Source organism: Protopterus annectens, chromosome 10.part0 (assembly GCF_019279795.1).
Source record: "Protopterus annectens isolate FY-2018-M chromosome 10.part0, PAN1.0, whole genome shotgun sequence".
In the NCBI taxonomy this organism is placed as follows: Eukaryota; Metazoa; Chordata; order Ceratodontiformes; family Protopteridae; genus Protopterus; species Protopterus annectens.
In genome coordinates this window covers 642,533,343-642,560,685 of record NC_056744.1, presented here as the reverse complement: position 1 = coordinate 642,560,685, position 27,343 = coordinate 642,533,343, and the positions used below count along the sequence as shown (strand labels likewise).

Here is a 27,343-nt window from a genome sequence, read left to right as displayed (position 1 = left end):
GCCTAGAAGCTTATGGAAGCACAGGCTCTACTCAAAGCCTAGGAGCAAAACGCTAAAGAAATGCATGCTTCAAGGTAGCTTGGCAGCCCAACCAACTACATTAGATGTGAAGTTGTGCTTCTGTTCTCACTGGCAATAAAGAGATGAAGCTTCAAAGACCTTGGCCAGTTCTCAACTGCCTCAACAACTAAGGGTTAGTGCGCTGAAATGGTAATCTGGAAGATCTGCATTTCAAGTCCTAACTGAAGCATACCTGTTTCAGTGCCGAGCTTCCAGGATTTGACCAGGGCCTGTATTTCCATAAGCTTCTAAAAAATACATAGCACTTTGAGATCTAGCTGCTGGAATTTGTCATTGCACTCTCCTTCTCATATCTGTCCAATCACTTGAATGATGACTAGAATCACTATGGCGGGGAAAGGTGTTCCTGTACTTAATTCTGTGTGATCTCCAATGTCTTTGGTCATTAAAAAAAAAAAAAAAAAAATTATACATATATATTTTGATACTAGCTACTCAAAGGGTAATAAAAAAATAGACAAGATGTAAATGAATAAATACAGATGTGTATGTCTACTTCTGCGCGCGTGTGTGTGTGTGTGTGTGTGTGTGTGTGTGTGTGTGTGTGTGTGTGTGTGTGTGTGTGTGTGTGTGTGTGTCATCAGAGTGATTTTCTTTAACCTAAGCCCTTCTGTTCCCCTAAATGTCTGAAAAGGACCCAAGAGGTGGGTGTACAATGGGAAAGTGCAAGCTCTACCTTCTTGTGCATGTGATCCTCAGTCTGATTACTAGTTTCCACCAGGGATTTACAGGTACAGCACACATACTGAGATACACACAGAGCTTCCCTCCAAGAAATGAGCCTCATCATTGCCTTCACTCCCCAATGGATTTTTCCAGAACCAGAACTGCTAACTAAAAGATTTACCTTGTAGTCAAGTTTCCACATTAAATGTGTATGGGTGTAGTCATATACAGAACAGTCAAAGCTTGGATATTCTCATAAATCCCTGCTCATATACCATATGGCAAACTCCCAGTCTCAATACGGAATATGATTTGGCAACATGTTGCTCTCACCTCCCTTCCCCAGCAGGTTCTTTCAGAACCCAACTTGCTGTTCAAAAGTGGTTAGTCAGGGGCACAAGCCATACCAAATATACGTTTGTAATCTAGTCCCTCTCAGAGCCTGAAACAATTTACCAGTCTCTTAAAAGCAAAGAAAAAGGAGCAAGTAAGACTTCCCTTTACAGGGCAAACTAGGCAACAATGCAACAAGAACTAAAAACCTGGACAAACTTATTGAATGGAAAAAAGAAGCTGCACAAAGGCTTAGAAAAAGAAAAAAATCCCTCTACTATAGGAAACAAAATAAAAATCACCGCCACCTAGTAATTCCCTGATAGAGAGTTTTGCATCCTTTAGCAGGCAGCAAGAAACCTACCTCAGGGCTGAGTCTGTGGAATAGAAATTATGGCCATGACTACACCATGAACGGCCAAAATAAAACTAGAAAAAACCCAAGTACTGGAGAATCCACCCAGGGAGGAATGGAAATAATCAGAGGCGTGCTATCATCCTGTAGAAGGGCGTTGGCTCAGAGGAGGGAGCGAACTGCTGCAGCTTCAATACTAAAGGGCTTAGGGAATACAAACCTGTATGTAATACAGAAGACATCCAATCAAGCATCTTGGATTTACATTCTCACAAGCTTAGGATGGGTTCCATTCATCTAGCTGAAAACTAAAAATATCGAAAATGGGAATTTGTCTTTCTCCCACTATTGCACGATCCAGAATTTGGTATATATAATTTGCAGGGGGTGTGGTGGTGGGTGCAATCTACCAACTTATGTATGACATTACAGATAGGGTTGAAATCAATGCCCTAGCTAAATATATTAGTAACCCCTTACATTCTAAGTTCATGGCCATTGACCAAGTTGATTTAAGACCTAGGGGTGGGCCTATGGAGTTATATCTTGAGTACAAAGATTTGATATGGCAATTAAGAACAAATGCCACTAGCCCCTCCTGGCCTTAATGAAATGACCTTTATTACTAGTGTGCTAAGTTGAAATCACAAATCTGTTTATGAGATTTTTATTCATTAGGACTGTGTTAATTATTTATGCTGGGTCGATCTGATTCGATTTTTCAATTCTGCATGTTTTATTTATTTATTTTATATTTACACGTTTTTTCGAATAAGGTTTGTCTATTTATTCATTTAAAGTTATGGAAATCCTGACTATAGTGTCTTTTAAAACAGTGGATTTAACTAATTAATTTATTGATGGTGAGGTCATTGAACACGTGAGCATTATTCACATGTGTTACTGTTTTTATAGTCATTCTGAAGAAGTCCAAAAGGGCAAAGCAGTTAATATCAATATTAAATCTAATCTCGACTAAGTGGGTTTCCTTTCCATTTTTTTTTTTTTTTAAGTTCGTCTTTTTCGGTGTTTTTAGAGTTTCAATAACTTAATTTTCAATCAAATGTCAGGAATCCGGCTCAGGAGAGTTGGCAATATGTGACGCTCGCCAGCCAATAGAAGCATTTGGGTGCAGGATTATAAACCACACTGTCAGAGGGTGACACTTCCACTACTCATCTCTAATTTACCACTTCCAGCCTACTATGACGTCAGGGAATAGGAAAGCAAATAAGTTGCAAAGAATATTTGTAAGATCACAAAAATATGGGTAATGGTGTTGCAGGCCACAATGAAAGATTTTCAAGTTTGCTTTCAATGTAACTGACAAAAGGAGATACTGCCAACCCAGCTAGCTGGAATTTTGTAAATAATTATATGTCACTGGTGAATATTTAAATGACATAAGATGCTCGTGTTACAAATGCATTAGAACTGTATGTCATGTGTACATCAAACTGCTTGTACAAAAGCGTGTGTTGAAAACGGTATTTGCAGAGTGCTGTTTAAAATGTAACCACAGTGTTCTCTATTAGAAGAGAACAGAAATGTACATGCAGTTTTGTAACTGCTTAAATGTACATATTTTAAACAGTGGAAACTGGAATAAAGGAGGTTAACTTCAGAAAAATAACTGAAATTAAAACTACTTTATGTCTAGGCCATAAAAGTTGGTATCTTTCAGTTTTCAATACAGCAAAGAGACAATGTCTGTACTAGGAAACTTTCTGTATCGTCTTTAGGGTGAAGTAATTACTATTCTTGAAAGCAGGACTTCCAGCATCTGCCAGAGATCTGAGGAGAAGCCCTTGTCTATATAATTTTACAGGTAGATGCTAAATACTGCCAGCTTCATCAATGGTTGTTTGGGCCTGAGAACTAAAAGTCAGATGACAAGAAATGATGTCATTCTGCAAGCTATTCCAGAAGTATTATTTTAGATATTAATTTGAGAAGTTTTAGTGAGACAGGGCATTTTGCATTCTGTCTTGGACCTGACAACAACTAGAAGATCCATTCACCACATCTGCCTTGCTCTATTACCAAGTTCTTAGATTATAGTAATTTTCTTAGATTCAGTCAGGAATAAAGTGAAGCTTAGTTTAGATGGTTTTCTTAATTTGAAACTGTAGTGCAATGTTGTTTTGAAATATTTCTTGTGGTTTTGAACTCAGATGCCACTGTTAATATATATGTAGTACTGTCTTGTTCTTTTATTATTATTAAATATATTTAAACCTTTCATTGTGGCTGATCTGTATAGGGATATTTAAGATTTGAGAGTACTTGCGCATTTATTTGGTGACACTGTGGGCCACTCCTAGTAGCCTTGCTCTTGGTCAAACTACCATTTGTATTAATATTATTACACAGTAAAATTGGACACCCACTGTTTAAGGGCCTTAAAGTAGCTGATAAGGGGTTCTGGTGGCAGTGAAAACTAACTTATAGTCTGGGCAGAAGGCGGCATAGCTAGTAAACATGTGCTGTCCTTTCTTAGATATGTGTGTGTGTGTGTGTGTGTGTGTGTGTGTGTGTGTGTGTGTGTGTGTGTGTGTGTGTGTGTGTGTGTGTGTGTGTGTAAAACAAATCTCCAAGAGAGTGTGTGTCAGCTGCTTGGGCAGGGACACGAAACACTGTTTGGACAGTGTTGGAGGACCTGGCTTGGAACCCTGGCTAAGGACTCAACTCTACAGCTGTGCCTGTGGGGAGTCTTACTGGAGATCTGCAGAAAGAGGGAGAAACCCAACACCGGACTGACTGTGGTCTGTGTGCTCCTAAGGGAAACTGCACTTGATGCAAACAGCTGTCTGGAAATACTGTGTGTGCCCGTCAACCTTTCCGTGAACGTCCCCCCACCGATGTCATTACTGATGGTAATTGTGGCTACCCACCACTGCCAATCAACAATACCACTGAAGTTCTGTGCATTGAATTAGGTCAACCAAGTGAAAACTCTCAAGTACTTACATCTTGGAAACATATCCAGGAGAAGCAAAACAAAGATGAACGCAGGCATTCTAAAAGCTTTTTATAATAATTACTTACTTGGACAACAAATATAAGCTGCAATCTAGACAAGAAGTCTCCTTTAAGAAAGGCTATGGCACAGTTGTTAGCAATAACTTTGGCATATTAAAGAGTTGGAAGGGCTTGAACCACTTGCCTTAACACCATCTGAAAGTTTTATTATAAGGTGCGATGCCAGTGCCCTGGCCCAGCAATCAAGGAGCCTCAATCCTCACCACTAACACCAGTGAGGGGCATCTCGTATAGGAGGAAAGGATAACAAATTCACACAGTAAAGTGCAACTTCCCTTAAGAGCACAGAGAGATCACAGTCAGTCTGGGGCTGGTTGCTCCCTTGCTCTCCAGGTCCGCAATAAGACTCCTCACTGGCACAGCTATAGGGTCCAGATCTCAGCCTAGTGGGCAAGCTAAAACCTCCAGCACCCTCTCTGTCCAACCAGTGCTTTGTGTCCCTGCCCAAGTAGATCTCACACAGACAGAGAGAGAGAGACACACAGACACACAAGGATTGCTATATACATGCAATGTACTCTAGAGCTCAAGTTATCTCTACACAAACAGCCACAGCTGAAAGGTTTAAAAATATTTAACAAATAAAAACAAAAGACAATACTTTCGACTACACGGTGCTAGTCGAGTTCAGAGATCACAGAGAAATACTTAAAATTATTCAGTAGTACAGTTCTGATATCACAGAAAAACACAGTCTAATCTTTCTAGTTTCTAGCTATTTCTAAGAGAAAACACAAATCCAAGATAAACTTGCATATAGAGCAAGACAGTGCTGGTGAGTTGGATGGTCAAGACAAAAATGCTTAATGCTCTCTGATCCTCTCGGTTTTTAAAAACACATTCCTGGTTCACATTTCATCATTCTTCACACTTCCCTGGACTGCGCCAATGAACAAAAACTGGAACTCATGTGAAGTGCTTAAATCTGTGTGCTATAACAAAATGAATACTACTCCTTTTCTTAACACATATTTGATTTAAAAACATTGTATCCCCCTCAGTATTAAGGATGCTTCTGATCTTTTAATGATTCTAGGCACACATTCCTTAGGTGATTCCCAGGGTTCTTTATTTTAAGCAAATAAATGTAATTTTGCATACCACTGGCAGAACTCTTGTGTATTGTGCCTCTTTGGACATATGCCACTAGGGACTGTACTTGCTCATGTTACAACAGTGAAGTTATAAGAACCCCCTATACTGAAATGGAGGCTTTTTACTTCTTGCTGCACAGGTCAGACAGGCAAAACAGGTAGTCTTGCACATTGGCCTTGCTGAAAAGCTATGATAATTATAATAGAGCATTAGCCTACAGAATTGGCTAAATACATGTTAGGAAGTAACCATTACACATTTTTTTCACAGTTTATCTTTATATAAGCTGACCACCTATTATCAGACCTTTAAGTGAATTGCTGTTCTTGATGGCAAATCACAAGCAGCTTGCTTGTTTAATGGAACCAAGCACTTTAATACCTTGCACCAATTTCAACTTCACATTCACAAAATGTGAGAAGGAGCTGAAGAGATGCGAGAAATTATGACACGAGAAGAGATTGACCTAACCTCTCATTATACCATCCATCTATACCTTTCAATCACCTGCCTTCTTCCCACTCTTAGGGTGGACTTTTATCTTTTTATTTTTATTTCCTAGCATAGTAGACTATACTTCTAATACTTTTGTATGTACTGACTGTCATATTTAATAGTCATTTTTTTTTTAATTCTTTTTATTTTTACATCACTGGTGCCTCCTCATGCTTTATTGTATCCTGTGTATTCCACTATCAAACTCTGTGTATAAATGCTTTTTTAAAATTACATTTGTACTAGTGTTTTATATGCAGTTATTTAACCCAATAGATCTTTTCTCCCTGGGTTTCCACTGAAAATAGGTATTTATTACCTAGGTCGGACTTTCCTGGTAAACAAATGTCAATTGGTCAAACAACCTCATTCCACTTCCTAATAATTGGGCTGAAATTATGTTAGCTTAAAGAATTAGGGACAGATTATAAGACTAATGTCCTACCTATACTGTCTTAATCACATTACATTTCCTCTTTAACACACTGCACACCTACCTTTCCTTCTCTCTCCCTCTTCACTTAAGAAAAGTTCCTTTAAGCTTGTTTTGTGTGACATTACCACCATCCTGAATGCCTCTGGCTCCCTTTGAACTGTGATCTCCTTTTTCTGGATAGTCTTTAAGAACTGTATGCAGTACCTCATCTAAGAGTCTTCCAAAGGCTTGATAAAGAGGCACTGCCCTTATCTCACTAGCTACTATACTCCTAGATATAAACCTCAATATTTGATAAGGCCTTGAAGCATCTTTCTCACTTGGCATCTGACAGTGCGTACATATTCTGTAATACTATCTTACAGATCGTTCACCTGCTGGTTCTTTACAACAATCTTCTATTCAGTACTGTGTCAAACATTTAACCAATTTCTGAAGGTAAAAGAGTAGTCCTTGTATTGGTTTTAGTTTAAATAATAAGGCTACTGCTGGCTTCCTTAACTTGTCTAAAGGCACTCAACACAAACATGACTTTATCAGCTTTAAAACCAAAAAATATTTAAAGGTTAATGTGTCTCCAAATACCGGTGACTTCATAAAAGACAACTGGAGTGGGACTTTTACTTCAGAAAATGCAAGTTAATTCACTTTCTTTTACTCTGTCAATGTCTGAAGTTAACAGTGCTAATATTTTAAAAGTGACACAGATTCTCCTGGATTTCTGACTTGTTCAAGATTCTGAAGGTAAGCAACTGCATATCAGCTCTCTTCCTCTTTCTCCTACTCTACCCCCTTATCAAAATGTTCCCAATATGGAACATTTCCATGAAGCCCCAACAAAGTGCAATCAGAACAGTCTGCAGTGCAACTTTTCTCACTTAATTTCTGAGACACAGCACTGGCATGGTATGCCGGAGGCCTTGGATTAGAGTCCTAAATGAGAGTGAATATTATCCTTTCACTTATACAATTACAACAGTACCTAACCAGAGGACTGTGTGTATAACCCGACCCAATTTAATTTTTAATTTATTTATTTACTTTACATTTATTTAACAGGAGAGCCCGACTGGGCAAGAAGCCCATTTTCAGCAGAGGCCGGGGAGATAAGCTCCACAGAGATTATCACAATAAATGTAATAAAACACAGGTAAATTAAATACAGAACAAAATAATTTCAGCATTGGAAGTACATGAACATTCTTTTGTGGCTCCATCCACCATAGCATTTCTTCCTTGCAACGGTTTGTAAGACGTATCATGTGGTTGAGTGGGTGGGTTAACAATGACCACTGTGCAGAAAGGAGCCACTGCAGGATTCTCATGTGCAGTCTCGCCAGTGGTACTAAAGTAATGGCAGCTCCCATGCAGCACAAGAGTTGCAGTACAAGACATGCTGGTACAAACGTGTGAGGAAGAAGGTCTTGAATTTGGTGTCTTATTTTCAAAAGCCTGTGGGGGGGGGGCATGACAGGATGTTGAGTTGAAGACCACTCCAATAAATTCCAGTGTCTTCACTGGGGACATCTGAGATGTCTTTAATGATTGTTATCCCCAATCGGAGAGCAAGACCTTGAGTGTAAGAGAAGCTGCGGACTAGGAGATTCCTGGTCGGGGCGGTAAGGAAGCAGTCGTCTAGATAGGGAAACGCCTGGAATCCTTGTAGTCAAAGATGGGCCACCACAACTGCCATACATTTGAACACTCTGGGGGGTTGTCGAGAAACCGAATAGCAGTGCCCTGAACTGGTAGTGAATGGCTCCCAGCCGGAAGCGGAGAAACCTCCGGGAGCGGTGATCCATTTTTATGTGGTAGTACACATCCTGTAGGTCTATAGAGCACATCCAATTGTCCCTCCCTAGGAAGGGAAGAATGGACTGTACTGTGACCACCCGGAATTTTTGAGGTTTGATAAATTTGTTCAGTAGGTGGAGACCCAGGATTTGTCTCCAATCCCCTGTCTTTGGCACTAAAAAGAACCTAGAGTAAAACCTGGATCCTGTCTGTTCTGGTGGGACTGGTTGGATGACTCTGTCTTAGTAGTTTTTGTATTTCTAAGGCGGCTAATTCCCTCTGATTGGGTGGTACATCGGGGATTCATTTGACGGGTCAGGGAGTTAAGTCAAATGGTATTGGGTAGCCTCTGGATATTATTCTCTGCATCCAAACATCGGTAGTAATAAGATGCCAGGCTGGTAGATGCAGAGAAAAACAACCCAGACTGCTTCCAGAGGAAAGCAATCAGGCCGCTGCTCAGGAGCGCTGGTAGGGTCTGCTGGAGAAGGAATATCTGGCTCCCTGGTTACATAGACCCCCTCTACTCCAAAAGGGGCATCTTCCATATGAGTTGCCCCCTCTGCCCCAGGGGGATTGTTCACCAAGCGTGTCACGAAAGGATCCTTGGGATTTCTTGAACCAGAAATTAACTTGTGCTAGTTTAGTTCCCCCCTTGAACTGTACTGCCATTTACTTAACTGCAGTTCATCTATTCTCTTGGTACTCTCTCCATATCGCTTACTTACAGTTTGAGTCAATTTGTTTCAATTGCCCATCTTCCAGAATATGGTTGCGAGACCTGTCAATCACTTCCATAGAAGTCCGCCTGCAATTAGTCCCCCCCCACCAGGAATGCATAGGACAGAAGTTATATAAATGCATGTATTCTCTGTTATCTGATTGTTTTCCAGCCTACAACCCCTCCTAAGAGCAGATAACAGGTCTCTGCCCACCTCACTCCCCACCCTACCCCCAATTTCCACACACCCCGGTGGCCCTACCTTTATTAGAACAAACCCCTCCCATCATTTTACCACCAACCAAAACTTTTAGTTATGTACTCACCATAACTTCAGATGTTTGGGATCCATCTCGCCTACATTCTGAACTGATGGGTTCGGAGCCGATCCCTCGGCTCCGACTCGGCACGCTTATGCTATAGAGCGAGGCCTCTAATTGGCTGAGCTATCTTTATCCCAGGATGCACCACCACTAATCCCCCAGATCTTGTTTGTCCGCATTCATGCACACATGCACAACTTGGTTATATAACATTGTTAGATGTTTCAAGATGAAACAACAGGATTCGGACCTTCTGATATCCTCTGATCTCCAAGGAAGGGGGAAGGAGGGTGGGTTATTAGGAATGTAGGCGAGATGGATCCCAAACATCTGAAGTTATGGTGAGTACATAACTAAAAGATGTTATGTGATCCTATCTCGCCTACATTCTGAACTGATGGGACAGCGTCCCTAGCACCTAAATCCCGGGTGGCTCATTGGAAAACACTCCTGAGCACTGTGGAACCAAATAAAGCTTGTCCTCTAGATGTCACATCTAATTTGTAGTGGGAAATGAAGGTGTGCGGAGAAGACCATGTAGCCGCAGCACAAATGTCACTAATTGCAAGCTTAGAATGAAATGCTACCGAAGTAGACATAGCCCTTGTAGAATGAGCCTTGACAGAGGTGGTAAGCTCTTTGTTAGAATAAATATATGCTTGAGTAATACAGTCCCTGATCCATTTGGCAATAGTAACCTTTGTGACGGCGTTGCCCAATCTGTTATCTGCAAAGGATACAAACAACTGATCTGTTTTCCTTGTTTGTTTGGTCTTGTCTAAATAAAAACGTAACTGTCTGTGGACATCTAGTGTGTGGAATATGAACTCCGCTTTGTTGGGAGTATTTTGGGAAAAAAACTGGAAGCTCTAACGATTGTTGTAAGCAGAAAGTAGAACAAACTTTAGGAACAAAGGAAGGATTTGGTCTGAGAGATACTCTGTCTTTATGAAAAACCAAGTACGGGGGTTTCACTGACAAAGCTTGAAGCTCTGAAACTCTTCTGGCAGAAGTAATCGCCACCAGAAAGGCTGTCTTCCATGATAAAACTTTAGATCACCTGTGGTCGCCCGGTCCAAAGGAAAAGAAGGCAAGGCAGGTAACACTATATCGAGATCCCATGAAGGTGCAGGATGAGAAATCGGAGGTCTTAATAGAGCAGCACCTTTCAAGAAGGTCTTACACAATCTGTTGCTCATTAAAGGTGGGTCTATGGATTCGTGAAAGTTAGAAATTGCTGCCAATTGTACTTTGATGGTAGAAACTGAAGAGCCTTGATTGAAAAGAGAGGTCAGAAATTTTAGTACTTCTGCCACGGGAATAGAAATGGGGTCCAGGCCCCGGAGTTGAGCCCAAATAGCAAACCTTTTCCATTTGCTAGAGTACAATTTCTTTGTAGCAGACCTATGGGCCGAAGATAATATGTGCACAACATCTGGATCCAATGCATGACTCCTGACTATCGTCGGAAGAGGACGAGCCAAGCCGTCAATTTTAAGGTGTGTAGGGACTGGTGGAATATTCCCGACTGATGAACCAGAAGGTCTGGGACCTGGTTCAGGAATCATGGACCTTCCAGAGCATGTTTCCGAAGATAGGGGAACCACACTTGACGAGGCCAGTAAGGAGCAATCAAGATCATTTTGCTCCCCAAGAGAGATGCCTTTTGAATCAACTTGGGGAGGAGAGGAACTGGAGGGAAGGCATAAAGCAAGCCGGTGGGCCAAGGATGGACTAATGCGTCCATGAGGCTCTTCCCCGGAGCCAGGATTAGGGAGAAGAATTCTTTGCACTTCGCATTCAGAGGAGTCGCGAAGAGGTCGCAACATGGAACTCCCCATTCGCTGAAAATCTGACTTGCCACTGTCATATTCAGAGACCATTCGTGAGGAGAGAGGATGGTTCTGCTCAATCTGTCGGCTATGACATTGGACTTGCCCGGTATGTGAGTAGCCACTAGGAAGCGTTTGGTCGAGACTGCCCATTCCCAAACTCTCATGGCTTCTCTGCAAAGAGGATAGGATCTGGTCCCTCCCTGTTTGTTCAGGTACCAGACAACTGACATGTTGTCTGAGTGAACAGCGATTACTCCCTGAGGGAGATAATCGTGAAGGGCTTGAAGGGACAGGAGTACTGCCCTCATTTCTAGGATGTTGATATGAAGAAGAGTCTCTTCCGGGTGCCATTTGCCTTGGACTGACCTGCCCAGGGAATGCCCCCCCCCCCCATCTGGGAGGCGTCCGTGGTCAAAGTGGCCGCCAGAGGAGGAAGAAAAAAGGGTCGTCCCTGATCCAAATTGGAGGGCACTAGCCACAAGCACAGGTCCCGTTTGCAAGATTCCGTGATCCATATGAGGTGACTGAGAGGGAGTTCCTGAAAGGACCACTGGGCTGAAAGGAGCCACTGGAGGATTCTCATGCGCAACCTTGCCAAGGGGACTAGAAGAACCGTGGCAGACACAGATCCCAGTAGCTGCAGGACCATTCTGGCTGGGGCTTTGGACCTGCGAATTAAGGCTCGAACTTGATTTTGTATGGTTTGAATTCTGTCCGAAGGTAGATAGACCCGCATTTGTTTTGAGTCTATCTCTACCCCTATGAATCTTATTCGTTGAGATGGCCGCAACACAGACTTTGGCCAATTGAAGGTGATTCCAAGGGAATTGCCCAGTAAGATAGTGGCTTGTAGGCTCCGCAGAAGTAGATGCTTGGAGGTGGCAGTTAGGAGCCAGTCGTCTAGGTACGGAAACACCTGGAATCCTAGACTTCTCAGGTGAGCAGTCACTACTGCCAAGCACTTGGTGAACACCCTGGGGGCTGTGGTGAGACCAAAGGGCAGCGCACGGAACTGAAAATGACTGTCTCCTAGGCTGAAGCGCAGATGTCTCCTGGACGCTTGATGTACCATGATATGATAATAAGCGTCCTTGAGATCTATGGAGCACATCCAAACACCCTTCTCCAGCAATGGGAGAATGGTTTGTAGAGTGACCATTCGGAACTTGGAATTTCTGACTGAATGGTTTAGGATGCTTAGGTCCAAAATGGGCCTCAAGTCCCCAGTCTTTTTTGGCACCAAAAAGAATCTTGAGTAAGTCCCTAATCCGATCTGGTCTACGGGGACCGGTTGGATGACTCCTTTTTGCAGCAGCTTTGAAACTTCTGAGGCTGCGGTCTCCCGTTGACTGGGTGGCGGGTCCGGGATTTTTTTGGACTGAGGGATGGGGTGAGAGAATGGGATGGAGTAACCTCCGTCGATAATCCGAAGCACCCATCGGTCCTGAGTGATCCCTTCCCAGGCCTTCAGGTGCTTCGAGAAACGACCCCCGACTGGCTCCGGAGCAGCACAGCCGGGCAATCTCTCCGGGACTATGAAAGGCTGAAGAGCCACGAAAGGACTCGCGGTCTCCAGTGTTTGCGAGGGCCTCTGCCGCCTCCGGGACGGCGTCTTCCGGATGAATTTCCCCCTCCTCTGCCTCTGGAAGGGGAACCTTCCTGCTGAGAGGGGTAAGGCTTCTGAGATCTACGGAACCACATTTTCCCTCCTCTTTTAGCCTTGGGATAAGGCCGAAAGGGAGTGGAAAATCGTGCCCCTACGGCAGTCAGAGTCTTACCCTCCTGTTCACAGCGGGTCAGTGTGTCTTTTACCTTGGGTCCAAACAGAGAGGACCCATCAAAGGGGGCGTCGGCAAATGAAGACTTGAAGGCCTCCGCGAAATGACACAGGCGGAGCCAGGCTTGTCTCCGTAGAGCAATGCCTGTACCCGCCACTCTACTCGCCCCTTCAGCCACATACGAAATGAGCCTCATGGACGAGTTCGAAATGGACGACATTGTAGCCAGCTGAGAGCCGACCGTCTGGGCCAGCTCCTCAGGCAGGTTACCCAAGAGGGTATCGGATAGCTCCTTAATCAGATCCCTCTGAAATCTGGTAAAGTCGCCAGGTAGTTCAAGGACCTCAGTGTAAAGGCCGCTGAACTAAGGGTGCTTTCCTGCACCGATCCATGCTCCTAGACTCCCTATTAGGAGGATGGACGGACGTAGAAGCCTCTGCTACATCTTGCTGGGTAGCAGATGCCACCACCAAAGCATCTACAGCCACACCTTTAGTAAGGAACTCTCTATCAGGGGGCGCCAAGAGAAATTTGTTCGGACAAGCAGGCACCGGTTCCACAGAGTCTGGGTGTTCCCACGCCCTTCGACAGATCAAATCCAAGAGCTCGTCGAAGGACGGAGACACCCAGGAGGCGGAGGGCTGAGCCCCGAAAGCCTTCAGGAACACCGACTCATCAGCAGAGGGAGGTTTGGACTGCCAGCCGCCTCGCTGTTTTAGGGCTTCTAGGAGGTCTGCAAAGGAGACATCATCCGAGGACAACTTAGGGGACCCCTCTGCATCATCGAGATCGGTGTCGGATGTCAAAGACTCATCAGGGGAGTCAATGTGCTTCCTCTTGCACGATCTTTTCCTGGGGGGTTCTTCCGAAGAGGCTTCAGAAGGACCTCCATGAGGGGGAGAAACCCCAGCGGGGGTAACCTGAGGCCCGGGGGCTCCGCTGTCTAAAGACAGGGGGACTGCCAACGACCCAGTCTCCGTATGCAGGGAGGTAGCTGGGGAAACCGTGGAGGTAGCCAAGGAAGATTTGGCTAAAGCGCTCCTCATAGCCCTGAAGGCGGGACCACCAGAATCCTGGGAGGGTCCCACCTCCGTGGCCACGACAGTGGACGGTACTCCCGCTGCCGACGCACCAAGAGGGAGACTTGGGACCGAGAGCATCAATCCTGAAGCCTCCCCCCAGGGCCGAAGGAAGAAGTCCGTGTACTGAACTCCGACCCAAGAGCCGGAGTTGGAGCAAGGGTCAGGCCCGACCCTAACACCTCCACAGGTTCCACCAGCACCGGCTCCAATGGTGCCGAAGCTGTTGGAGGAGGAACCACAGTAGGGGAGTGGACCCTCGGCTCCGAAGCCAAATGGGCTGGAGCCGAAACAAGCTTTTGGAACACCGGAGACTGGAAGAGTCGAAGGAGCACCCTGTCGATGTCCGAATCAGACATCTTGGATGACCTAGAGGATACCGATCGGGCCGAACCGATTTCTCCATCGGCTCCGAAGGGCTCGGGACCGGCTCGAAAGGACTCAACAACTATCGGCCCGAGGAAGGTTTCAAGGAAATTTCCTCTGTGCCGATAAGGACTTTGGCCCGAGGGGAAGAGTCTGAGCCGGTAACCCTGATCGGCTCCAATATCAGTGGAGCCGATGAGGGTGACCCGCCTCTCGATGCCCCAGACCTCGGCTCCGAAACCAGAGGGGTCGAGGCTGGAGGCATCGAGGCAGACCGTTCCGACCTCGGCTCTGAAGTCCGTGGAGCCGATGGAGAAGTCTGCTTGGGTTTTTTAGCAGTCGGTTCCGACTGACTGGTCGGAGCCGATGCTTTCCTCTTTTTAGAAGGAGACGGAGAGGAAGATAAAGCCTCCTCGAAGGAAGGCTTGATTAATCCCTTGAGGATTAATTTGTTTTTCCTCTCCTGGAGGACTCTCGAAGAGAACACGTGGCACAATTGTAAATGCTTAGCACCTAAGCAATAGACGCACGAGGCGTGGTCATCCGTTATGGACATTTTGAAACCACACCTCGTGCATTTCTTAAACCAGGAGGGTTTGTGTTCTTTAGACATAACTATCTAAGTGAAAAAACACTAAACTTTAGTTAAATACCACAAGTTTAACAGATAAAGTTTAACAAATATGAACTTTAACAAATATAACAACAATATATATATATATATATATATATATATATATATATATATATATGTATATATATATATATTTTTTTTTTTAAACTAAAACAGTTAGTAGACAAAAAACGAGATAAAGAGAGTCAAGACCCTCTAACTTAAACGGGTACTTGACCCAAGAAGATACACAAACAGCAAAGTAACAGGGGAAGGCCCCTCTAACTAAAACGGGAAACCTTCCCTGACTGAAAAAATCACGAATTTATCAACAGAAATTCACCAATCACACCAATATAACAACAATATAACAATAATAGCTGTTAAAACAGCTTTTGGGTTGAAAGTGAGGAAATTTGTGACAGGAAAAAGCCTAATAAGTAGTACTTAGCCCAGCCAATGTTGAGACCACGTCTAAGCTTGATAGCGGCAAACGAGATCTGGGGGATTAGTGGTGGAGCATCCTGGGATAAAGATAGCTCAGCCAATTAGAGGCCTCGCTCTATAGCATAAGCGTGCCGAGTCGGAGCCGAGGGATCGGCTCCGAACCCATCAGTTCAGAATGTAGGCAAGATAGGATCACATAACATCACTACTCCCAACTCTAAATCCACCATCTTCCCACTACTACCCCTCCTCTTCTGCTAATATGAATAAGCATACCATACTTATACTCTTTGCATACCCTCTCCTTGCATATCTTGCATCTTACCAAAACTCCATTATACCCCCACTCAACCACTTCCACTGTACAACTATTCACTCCATCACTCATGACTCACCCTCACTCTGCTCCTCTCCCACCAACTCAAGAACCATCCCCAAGCATCCCCCACATATTCTATCAACTAAAATACTAAATCTAAATGCATCCCTACAAGTTAACAAAATAACCCTCCCACCACATCTGTTACCAACTGCACCCGATCATAAAGTTTCCCTAAAATGCATACTCTTTCACAAACTGATAAAACTAATAACCTTGTGCATATCAAAACTTGCCCTCAGTGGAGACATCCACCCCAACCCTGGCCCCTCCATCTCCAACCCCACTTCTAACAGACTAACAACCACATCTCCCAAATCCCAGCCAGTAGAAAACCAAATGACCTTTTTCTGCTAAGCCTAAATATCAGTATAGCCAAAGTCCACAAACTCCATGCCACTATAGACTTGTACTCCCCAGATATAATCATCCTGACAGAAACCTGGCTAAAACCTCACATTACCAGTGAGCAAATCCTCCCTAATGGTTACAACATACTAAGACTAGATAGACTAAACAAGAAAGGAGGTGGTATAGCTATAATATTTAAACCGCATCTAAACATCCAGATTCTAAATTCATCAGCTCCCCAAATTGCCAATGAAGAAATATATAGCAACCTAAAAATAAACCAAAATAAAACCACCAACATAATAGGATGCTACTTCCCACCTGGCCAAAATATCCCTCCACTAGAAAACCTCCTCAGCTGGACTACCCACCATCTCCCTCAAGAGACCATAATTTTAGGTGACTTCAATATTTATGGGCAATCCTGTTGCGGCAACCATCCATCCCAGCATCTAAACCATCATGGCTTCACCAGTTCAGTCACCAACCAGAATTAAAAAAACTCTCAACAAGCACACTACCCTGGATTGGATACTAGTCAGCAAGATTACACAGTCCTATATAGTAGGCTGCCTATCAGATAGCTTCAGTGATCATTCCCCAACATTTCTACTCAAAAAACATCTATACCAAGTTAAACCTGTCATCTGCCGTCAAATACGTAAAAAAATGCACTTTAACCCAATCACATTCATCTCATCCCTCAAAGAATGTAACTGGCATCTCTAAATTACCTCAGCCTAGATGATGCAGTCCAATTTTTCAATACTACCTTCCTAAGCATCCTAAATAACCATGCCCCCATAAGACTTACCAGAACCAAAGCCCAACCCTCCCCATGCATGGCTACAGAAAACCACTAGGTCAGAAATGAAAAACCAAGATAAAGCCTGGGAACACTGGCGCAAAACCAAAACCTGCTCAGCTAGACAAATTCCTAAAACTACGCAATAGAGTCAAAAAGCTAATAAAGGAGGACAAAATCCAATACTACCAGTCTACCCTCAACTCCTCCCAACACAACCCCAAACAATTCTGGACCTCCATAAACTCCATCCACCACCTAGGTAAAATCAATACCCCTACACTTAACATTCCTCACTCCTCAGAAAATATTACTACCTCATTCAACACACACTTCACACAAACCGTACTATCACTAGCTAGACAACACAACCCCCCCTCCCCTACACCCCATACCTTCACCCAGTAATCTCCCCACACTCTTCTCATTTTCTCCCATTCCTACCTCCAACATAAGAAAACTCTTAACTAAACTTAAACCCACAAAATTAGCAGTAGACAACCTCCCAAGTGAATTCCTACAAATTGCAGCCGACACCCTAGCCTACCCAGTATCCATCTTGATTAACCAATCTCTGTCAGAATGCTATGTCCCTACACTATGGAAAATATCACACATCATTCCCCTTCACTAAGGCGGCCCCTCCACAGAACTAACAAACTACAGCCCCATAGCGATTCTATCTCCACTCTCCAAAATACTAGAGAGATGCAGTCACTCAAATCTCAGAATACCTCCTTACTAACAACCTCCTTTCTAATACTCAACATGGTTTCCGACCAAACCATAGCACCACCACTGCCTTACTCTCTTACTAACACTATCCTTCACCATAAAAACTCTGCTACTTTCCTAGACCTATCTAAAAGCATTTGACATGGTCCCACACAAACAACTTCTCTCTGTACTCCATAACCTATCCTTTTCTCAGTCACTAACTGGTTTCAAAGTTACCCGTCTGACCGCCAGCAATCTGTTGTATGGCAAAATGACATCTCCCTAACTACCCGTCTCTATTGGTGTTCCCCAAGGATCCATCCTTGGACCCCTACTCTTCTCTGTTTTCACCAATAATCTAGCCACTGCCACCAAACATGGCACACTTAAAAATATGCAGAGGAATCAACCATCATCTGCTCAGCCCAGTCCCTATTCGAACTGCAAAAGGTCACACAGGATGCCTTTTCCTCTGTTGAAATTGTCTATCCGAAGCCCAGTTAATACTCAACCCAAACAAAACTAAAGTCATCTTCGAACCCACCAAACACTCAAAACAACTCTCTAACATCACAGCAAAAGACAACACCACTATCCACCCAATAGATCACACCAAATTGCTGGGAGTTGAAATAAACAATCTCAAATTTGACATTCACATATCCACGACCATAAAGAAAGTCCACCAAAAACTAGGAGCCTTATACAGAAATAAGCAACTCCTCACCAAAGCAGCTAGGATTTCAGTTGCAAATTCGCACCTTATTGCCACCCTACTTTATGCCTCTTCAATATATACCAACCTAAGGCAATGCAATCTAAATAAACTCGAGACCTGCTATAATCGCCAAATTCGCCACCGGGGCATTCTACCACAGTCACCACCATCTCTCACTTACTGAACTAGGATGGCTAGAACTCCATCACCTCCTTTAATGGTATTAACTCACACTCGCCCACAAACTGGTTAACCAGCCTCTAAAGGTCCCATCCCTCCAGTATCTACTCCTACCCTATCTCACCACCAGACCACTACGATCCAGCAACAAAAATCAGTTACAGGTTGCTAGAGCCAATAACACTGCTGGAGAAGCAATATTCTCCAGCGCTATATCCAAATTATAGAACACCCTCCCCCAAACAATAACCTCTCTACCACCATGCATCCACTTCAAAAGCTTTACTTAAAGCACACCTAAAAACATGCTGGCTATGTCCTAGTAACTCTCCCCTCTAACGTCTCCCACTCCATCTATCTTCTACCTCTCTTCCACCCCACAAACTACCTTTGATTACAGCAAGCTCTGATACTTCCATGCCTACTTATTATATGGCAGTAGCTTCTTATTGTAACAATGGTTAATATCTGCTATGACTTCGTGGATAGAACAGATGCTAGTTATCTACTGAATGTACTATGTTCTTCATCTCTAACTACGTTTGCAATATTTTAAGTGCTAGGATTCTTCATCTGTAACTATGTCTGTAATATTTTAATTTGTGGAGCTTTTCTCCCCGGGCCTTCGCTGAAAATGGACCTGCGTCCAGTCAGACATTCCCAGTCAACAAATGTAAATAAATAATAAATATATCGTTCCTGGAGTAGGACCTTTGGGGGTTGGAAAAGTGTATGCCCACAGCAGACAAGGTCTTTCCGTCTTTCTCACTACGTGCAAGTGTGTCTCATACCTTGGGTCGGAAAAGTGCAGATTCGTTGACAGGTGCATTGAAGAAGGAAGATTTAAAGGGGTCTGCAAAGTCACACAATCGCATCCAAGCATTACTTCTCATGACAACACCAGATGAGTCAGCTCGAGCTGCCCCCTCGGTGGTGTGAGATATCAAATGCATTGAGGAGTTTGAGATGGATTCAAGGGTAGCTAGCAGCGAAGCTACAGTGTCACGTACCTCCTCAGGCAGTACCCCCACCAACGAGGAAGACACTTCAGAAATTAAGTCTCTCTGGAGTAGAGTAAAGTGTGCCAGATAATTCAGCGACTGAATGGCGAAGGTCGCTGATGCATAGGTCCGCTTCCCTAATCTGTCCATGGTCCCGGACTCCCTGTTTGGAGGATGGACAGTGGAACCATTTTCTGCCAGTTCCCTCTTGGTGGCCGCCGCCACGACCATTGAATCAACCGTCAGCTGCTTGGACCAATGGGGCTGGTCTCCAGGTGTAGATAAAATTTTGTCTGGCCTCCGGATGACAGGTTCTACATTGTCCGGGGCCTTCCAGGCATGCTGCACAATTAGTTTAACAAGATCATCTGCTAGTGGGGTCATCCAGGAAGTAGATGGCTGGGCACGGAAGGCCTGCAGAAACAGATTCTTTAGAAGGGTTAGAGGACTTCTATTCCCTCCACTGTTTGAGGATTTCGAGAATCTCTCAGAATGAAACATTGTCTGGGTGAAGAGTGTGGGGACCCCTTCTCCCTCATCACAATCAGCGTCTTCTGTGATAGATTCATCCGGGGAGTCAAGGTGCTTCCTCTTGCACAGTTTCTTTTGGGGTTGCTCTCCAGTCGGATCTTCTGATGAGGACTCCAGAGAAGGGGTTCCCTTCACAGGGGGTTCTTGTGGCTCCAGTGCCCAGGGACCAGACATAGCAGGGTTGGGAGAGGAGCATGGTAGGGGAGGTTTCTGATACTGGTGTCCTAGGTGCTGGCTGTGAGCCTTCAGAATTAAGGCCCCTTTCCATCACCTGTACAGCAGGCCCACTCGAGCCCACCTCCAGTGGAGGGGTTCAGAGAGAACTGTAAACCGGAGCCGTGGAAACAGATGGTGCCAGTGAGAAAATAGGTGCCGGATTAGGTACCAAGATACTGATGGTGCAAGCACCGCTCTGAGAAAGCATCAGCTCCATCGTACCTGATGCATCAAGGGTGGTTGGTGCAGACAGGGGAGACACTGTTGTCATTGCCGAGACAGTATGTATTGAAGCGGACATTGGTACTGGGAAAAGGGAGGCTGCTGGAGGAGGATAAGCAGAGGAAGATGGGGTAAAAGGATTCTGAGCCAGGAGGGATGGAAGGTCTAGCTGGAATGGGCAAATCCCCTAGCTGCCATAAGCTGATCCACAACCAGCACTAGGTCCAGTTCAGAAAAATTCCTAGTGGATCTAAAGGAGGCTGCTGAAGGGAAATCAGGTCTTTCTAGAAAGGGACTAAATCTCTGTCCCAAGAAAGGGTTGTAAGTTGGAGAATATCTTGTTCTTGGCATGTATTTGAATTTGAAGCTGATGGAGCCGAAGAAACTGTCGGCACCATGGCCAGGGATGGTGCCAAGGCATGTACAGTCATCGAAGCCAGTGTGGGAACCAATGACGGCACCGAAGTCAGTGGTGCCGTGGTTGGAACCGAAATAGGAATGAATACCATGGTCGGCACAGAGGGAGAGGACACAGATCTTGGTGCAGAAGAGGTCTGCGCAGAGGGCGCTGGCGAAGCATGGAGCCGGCTCGGTTCCGTAACTGATGGGGATGCAGGAACTGGGTGAGACCTCCCGACCCAGACAGAGCATCCAAGAAGGGTGCCTTGAGTAACCCTTTTAAAATAAGTTTATTCTTGCATTCTGCTAGTGTCAGATTACGAAAAACAGGCACAAATGTCACAATCAACTTTAATATGATCCACACCCAAAAAGGAGACACAACGGACATGTGTATCTGAGTTGGGCATCTTACGTCCACACTTGTCACACTGTTTAAAACCCAACTTCTTTGTCTGACATGGTAAGGAAAACAATAAGACTTATTTATAAATAAATAAAACAATAATAAAAATCTTTAAAATATAAAGATAAAATAATGAACTACCAGTGATGTTAGGAATACCACTACTAAAAAGGGAAGGCCTGTCAAAGACAGGAGAGAGGGACAGTAACAAAAAGGGTAAAAAATTAAATTACCAAGGAAAAGGGTAGGAAATAGGCAACAGTGAAAAAAAGGCTAACTTGACTAACAATTTAGTAATTTAGAAGAAAAAAAACTGTCATAAAATCAACAATTTATTACTTGGCTTTGAGAGAAAGCAAGCCAACACGTCTGACTAGGAACGCGGCAAGCGAAATCTGGAGTATCTAGGAGAGGGGCATTGTGGGTAGGTTCTTAGCCGAGAGTTTTTGGCTTGCGTGAGCTGGAAAATGGCCGTTATCGGTTCAGAGGACAGAACCGAAGTTCTAGCTGTAATTTATGAACTTTTAGTTATGTACTTGGCATAACTTTAGATGTTTGGGATCCATCTCGCCTACATTCTGTACTGATGGGTTCAGAGCCGATCCTCGGCTCCGACTCGGCACGCTATACTATAGAGCGAAGTCTCTCATTGGCTGAGCTATTCTACATCCCAGGATGCACCACCATAGCTTCCCCAGATCTTGTTTGTCCGCACACATGCACACACACAAAGACTGTTGATATAATATTGCCAGGTGTTTCAAGATGAAACGGCTAAACTTGAACCGTCCGGTCTCTTCTGATCTCCAAGGCAGGAAGGAGGGTGGGTTATTAGGAATGTAGGCGAGATGGATCCCAAACATCTAAAGTTATGGTAAGTACATAACTAAAAGATGTTATGTGATCCTATCTCGCCTACATTCTGTACTGATGGGACAGCGTCCCTAGCACCTGATTCCTGGGTGGCTCACTGGAAAACACTCCTGAGAACTGTGGAACCGAATGAAGCTCGCCCCCGAGATGCCACGTCCAATTTGTAATGAGAAATAAATGTGTGAGGCGAGGACCAGGTAGCCGCAGCACAAATGTCACTAATGGCAAGCTTAGAATGAAAGGCTGTCGAAGTAGCCATCATCCTTGTAGAATGAGCTTTCACTGAGTTTGTAAGTTCTTTATTAGAAAGGAAGTAAGTATGGCTGATACAGTCCCTGATCCACTTGGCAATAGTGACCTTTGTGATGGCTTTGCCCAATTTATTGTCCGAAAAGGACACAAACAACTGATCTGTTTTCCGTGTTTGGTGCGTCCTAAATAGAAACGCAATTGCCTGTGAACATCCAATGAGTGGAAGATGTATTCCGCTCTGTATGAGTAGATTGGGAAGAAAACTGGAAGTTCCAATGACTGTTGAAGACAAAAACTAGAACAAACTTTGGGAACAAAGGATGGATTAGGCCTGAGGGATACTCTATCCTTGTGAAAAACCAGGTACGGTGGTTTGACACATAGGGCTTGAAGTTCCGAAACTCTTCTGGCTGATGTAATTGCCACCAAAAAAGCAGTCTTCCAAGAAAGAAATTTCAAGTCACAAGTTGCTGCCGGTTCGAAGGGGGAAGAGGTCAAAGCACCTAATATGAAATTAAGATCCCACGGTGGAGCGGGATGAGAAATCGGAGGTCGTAGCAGCCCAGCACCTTTCATGAAGGCTTTACACAACTTATTGCTCATCAAAGGTGGGTCTATACTTTCATGAAAATTAGAAATAGCTGCCAATTGAACCTTGATGGTAGAGACCGAAGAACCTTGATTGAATAAAGAAGCTAAAACTTCAAAACTTCTGACACCGGGGCAGTAATGGGATCTAATCCCCGGAGTTGGGCCCAAATAGCGAATCTCTTCCATTTGCTGTTATACATTTTTTTAGTCGAAGTCTTGTGGGCCGAGGACAAGATATGTATGACTTCCGAGTCCAAAACATGGTTCCTGACTATGGTCGGAAGTGGAGGAGCCAAGCTGTTAACCTCAACGAGTGAAGGGACTGATGAAGCTGTCCCGACTGGTGGATCAAGAGGTCTGGAACCTGGTCCAGGAACCATGGACCGTCCAGTGCGTATTTCCGAAGAAAGGGCAGCCAGACTTGACGAGGCCAGTATGGGGCAACTAAAATCATCTTGCTCTGCAAGTGAATCGCCTTCTGGATCACCCTGGGAAGAAGGGGAACCGGTGAAAAGGCGTACAGTAGGCCGGTGGGCCAAGCTTGGACTAGGGCGTCCTTGGGAAACTCCCCCGGAACTGGGGTGAGAGAGAAGAACTGTTGACATTTCGTGTTGAGAGGAGTTGCAAAGAGGTCGCAACAAGGAGTTCCCCATCTTCTGAAAATCTGAGTTGCCACTCTGTCGTTCAGAGACCACTCGTGCGGGGAGAGAATGGTTCTGCTCAGTCTGTCGGCTATCACATTGGATCTCCCCGGAATGTGTGTTGCTACCAAGAAACGGTTGGTTGCAATCGCCCAATCCCATACTTTCATGGCCTCTCTGCAAAGGGGGTAGGACCTGGTCCCTCCCTGCTTGTTCAGGTACCAGACTACTGACATGTTGTCGGACTGAATGGCAATCATGCCCTGGGGGAGGTAACTGTGTAGTGCTTGTAGCGATAGAAGCACCGCCCTCATTTCCAGTATGTTGATGTGGAGGGAACTCTCGTCGGGGTGCCACTTGCCTTGGACTGACCTGCCCAGGTAATGTCCCCCCCACCCCGTCTGGGAGGCATCCGTAGTCAAAGTGGCCACTGGAGGTGGAGGGCGAAGGTCGCCCCTGATCCAGGTTGGAGGAAAGAAGCCACCAATGGAGGTCCTGTTTGCGTCTCCGTGATCAGAATGAGGTGACTGAGAGGAGATCCTGATAAGACCACTGGACTGACAGGAGCCACTGGAGAATCCTCATATGCAATCTTGCTAAGGGAACTAGGAGAACGGTAGCCGACATGGAACCCAACAGTTGTAGGACCATCCTGGCTGGGGCTCGGCGTTTGAGGAGCAATGCTCGAACTTGAGACTGTAATATTTCTATCCTCTCTGTAGGAAGATAGACTCAAAGCAAATGCGGGTCTATCTCTACTCCGATAAACCGTATGCGCTGAGATGGCAGCAACACAGACTTTTCCCAATTGAAGGTGATTCCTAGGGAGTTGCCTAGAGATATAGTGGCTGCTAGGTTCTGTAAGAGTAGACGCCTGGAGGTGGCAGTTAGGAGCCAGTCGTCTAGGTATGGAAACACCTGGAATCCTAGACTTCTCAGGTGAGCAGTCACCACCGCCAAACATTTGGTGAACACCCTGGGGGCTGTGGTGAGACCAAAGGGCAGTGCACGGAACTGGAAATGACCGTCTCCCAGGCTGAAGCGCAAGTGTCTCCTGGATGCCTGATCTATCAGGATATGATAATAGGCGTCCTTGAGATCTATGGAGCACATCCAAACACCTTCCTCCAGCAGCGGGAGAATGGATTGTAAGGTGACCATCCGGAACTTGGATTTCTTGACAGAACGGTTGAGTTTGCTGAGATCCAAGATGGGCCTCATGTCCCCGGTCTTTTTTGGCACCAAAAAGAATCTTGAGTAAGTCCCTAATCCGGTCTGGTCTACGCGGTCCGGTTGGATGACTCCTTTTTGAAGCAGCTTTGAGATTTCGATGGCTGCAAGATCCCGTTGACTGGGTGGTGGGGCCGGGATTTTTCTGGATGGTGAGGGGGGGGATGTGAAAAGGGAATGACGTAACCTCCGGCGATGATTTGGAGCACCCATCGATCCTGAGTGATATTCTCCCAGGCCTTTAGGTGCCTCAAAAAACGACCCCCGACTGGCTCCGGAGCTGTGCAGTCGGGCAATCCTTCAGGGATGCTGGAAGGTTGAGGAGCCACGAAAGGACTCGCGGTCTCCAGTGTTGCGGGGGCCTCTGCCGCCTCTGGGATGGCGTCTTCCTGAAAAATTTCCCCCTCCTCTGCCTCTAGAAGGGGGATCGTCCTGCTGTGAGGGGTAAGTCTTCTGAGATTTGCGGAACCACATTTTCCCCCCTCTTCTAGCCTTGGGATAAGGCCGGAAGGGAGTGGAAAACCGTGCCCCTACGGCAGTCAAAGTCTTACCCTCTTGATCACAGCGGGTCAAGGTGTCCTTTACCTTGGGTCCAAACAAGGAGGACCCATCAAAGGGAGCGTCGGCAAAGGAAGACTTGAAGGCCTCCGCAAAATGACACAGGCGGAGCCAGGCTGGTCTCCGTAGAGCAACACCCGCCGCTCTACTTGCCCCCTCGGCCGCATATGAAATGAGCCTCATGGACGAGTTCGATATTGATGATAGAGTAGCCAACTGAGAGCTAACCGTCTGGGCCAACTGCTCAGGTAGGTTACCAGAGAGCGTATCTGAAAGTTCCTTGACCAGATCCCTCTGAAGTCTGGTGAAGTGCGTCAGATAATTCAGAGACCTTAAAGCAAAGGCTGCTGAAGTAAGGGTGCGCTTCCCGTACCGGTCCATGCTCCTGGACTCTTTATTAGGAGGATGGACGGACGTCGAAGCCTCTGCCACATCTTGCTGGGTAGCAGATGCCACCACCAGGGCATCTACGGCCACACCTTTAGAGAGGAAGTCCTTTTCAGGGGGGGCTGACAGAAACTTATTTGGGCGAGCTGGCACCGGTTCCACAGAATCCGGGTGCTCCCACGCCCTTCGAGAGAGCAAATCCACGAGCTCAACGAAGGCGGAGACACCCAGGAGGCGGAGGGCTGAGCCAAGGCCTTGAGGAATACCGACTCCTCAGCGGAAGGGGTTTGGACTGCCAGTCGCCTCGTTGCTTCAGGATTTCCAAGATGTCCTGAAGGAGACATCATCCGAGACGACTTGGGGACCCCTCCGCATCATCGAGGTCGGTGTCCGAGGTGAGAGACTCATCAGGCGGCGTGCTTCCTCTTGCACTGTCTCTTCCTGGGAGGTTCTTCGAAGAAGCCTCGGAAGGACCTCCAGGAAGGGGGGAACCCCCAATGGGGGTGACCTCAGGCCCCAGGGCTCCGCTGTCTTGAGACAGGGGGACAACAAAGGAACCAGTCTCCGTGCCAAGGGAAGGTGCCGGAAAGATGGTGGAGGTAGCCAAGGAAGATTTGGCCAAAGCACTCCTCATGGCCCTGAAGGCCGGACCCCCAACCCCCCCCGAGTCCTGGGAAGGTCCGACCCCCGAGGCCACACCAGTAGACGGCACTCCCGCAGCCGACGCACCGAGAGGGAGGCTCGGAACCGAAACCATCGGACCCGAAGCGTCACCCCCGGGGCCGACCGAGGAGGTCCGTGTACCGAACTCAGACCCGAAGGTCGGGGTTGGAGTAAGGGTCGGAGCCAACCTGAAAACCTCCACCGGCTCCACCAGCACCGACTAAAACGGTGCCGAGGCTGTTGGAGGAGGAACCAAGACAACAGGGTGGACAATCGGCTCCGGAGCTGACTGGGCTGGAGCAGAGACTAACTTTTGGAAGACTGGAGACTGAAACAGCCTTTGAAGCACCCTGTCTATATCCGAATCGGACATCCTCGAAGACCGAGAAGAGACCGATCGGGCCTGAGTTGACTTCTCCGCCGGTTCCGAAGACTGGGGACCGGCTCCGAATAGTCTCAAGTAGTATCGGCGCCGAGGGAGATTCCACCAGCACAGCAATTTCCCTCGGAGCCGACGGGGACTTTGGCGCTGAGGTAGAAGAGTCTGAGCGAGCGACCTTTCTCGGCTCCGAAACCAATGGAGCCGGAGAAGGTGACCCGCCTCTCGATGCTCGAGTGCTCGGCTCCGAAGACAGAGGAGTCAAGGCTGGAGACATCGAGGCAGACCGTTCCGACCTCAGCTCTGAAGTCCGTGGAGCCGACGGAGAAGCCTGCCTTGATTTTTTTGCTATCGGCTCCGACGGACTAGTTGGAGCCGAAGACTT

The 27,343-nt window shown here is 45.9% G+C and overlaps 1 protein-coding gene across 1 annotated transcript in view; it reads right to left on the bottom strand.

The window, feature by feature from the left end:
* The window catches only part of TCEANC2 (transcription elongation factor A N-terminal and central domain containing 2), a 106,206-nt gene that overhangs the window by 20,040 nt on the left and 58,823 nt on the right, over positions 1-27,343 (bottom strand). The window lies entirely within an intron of this gene.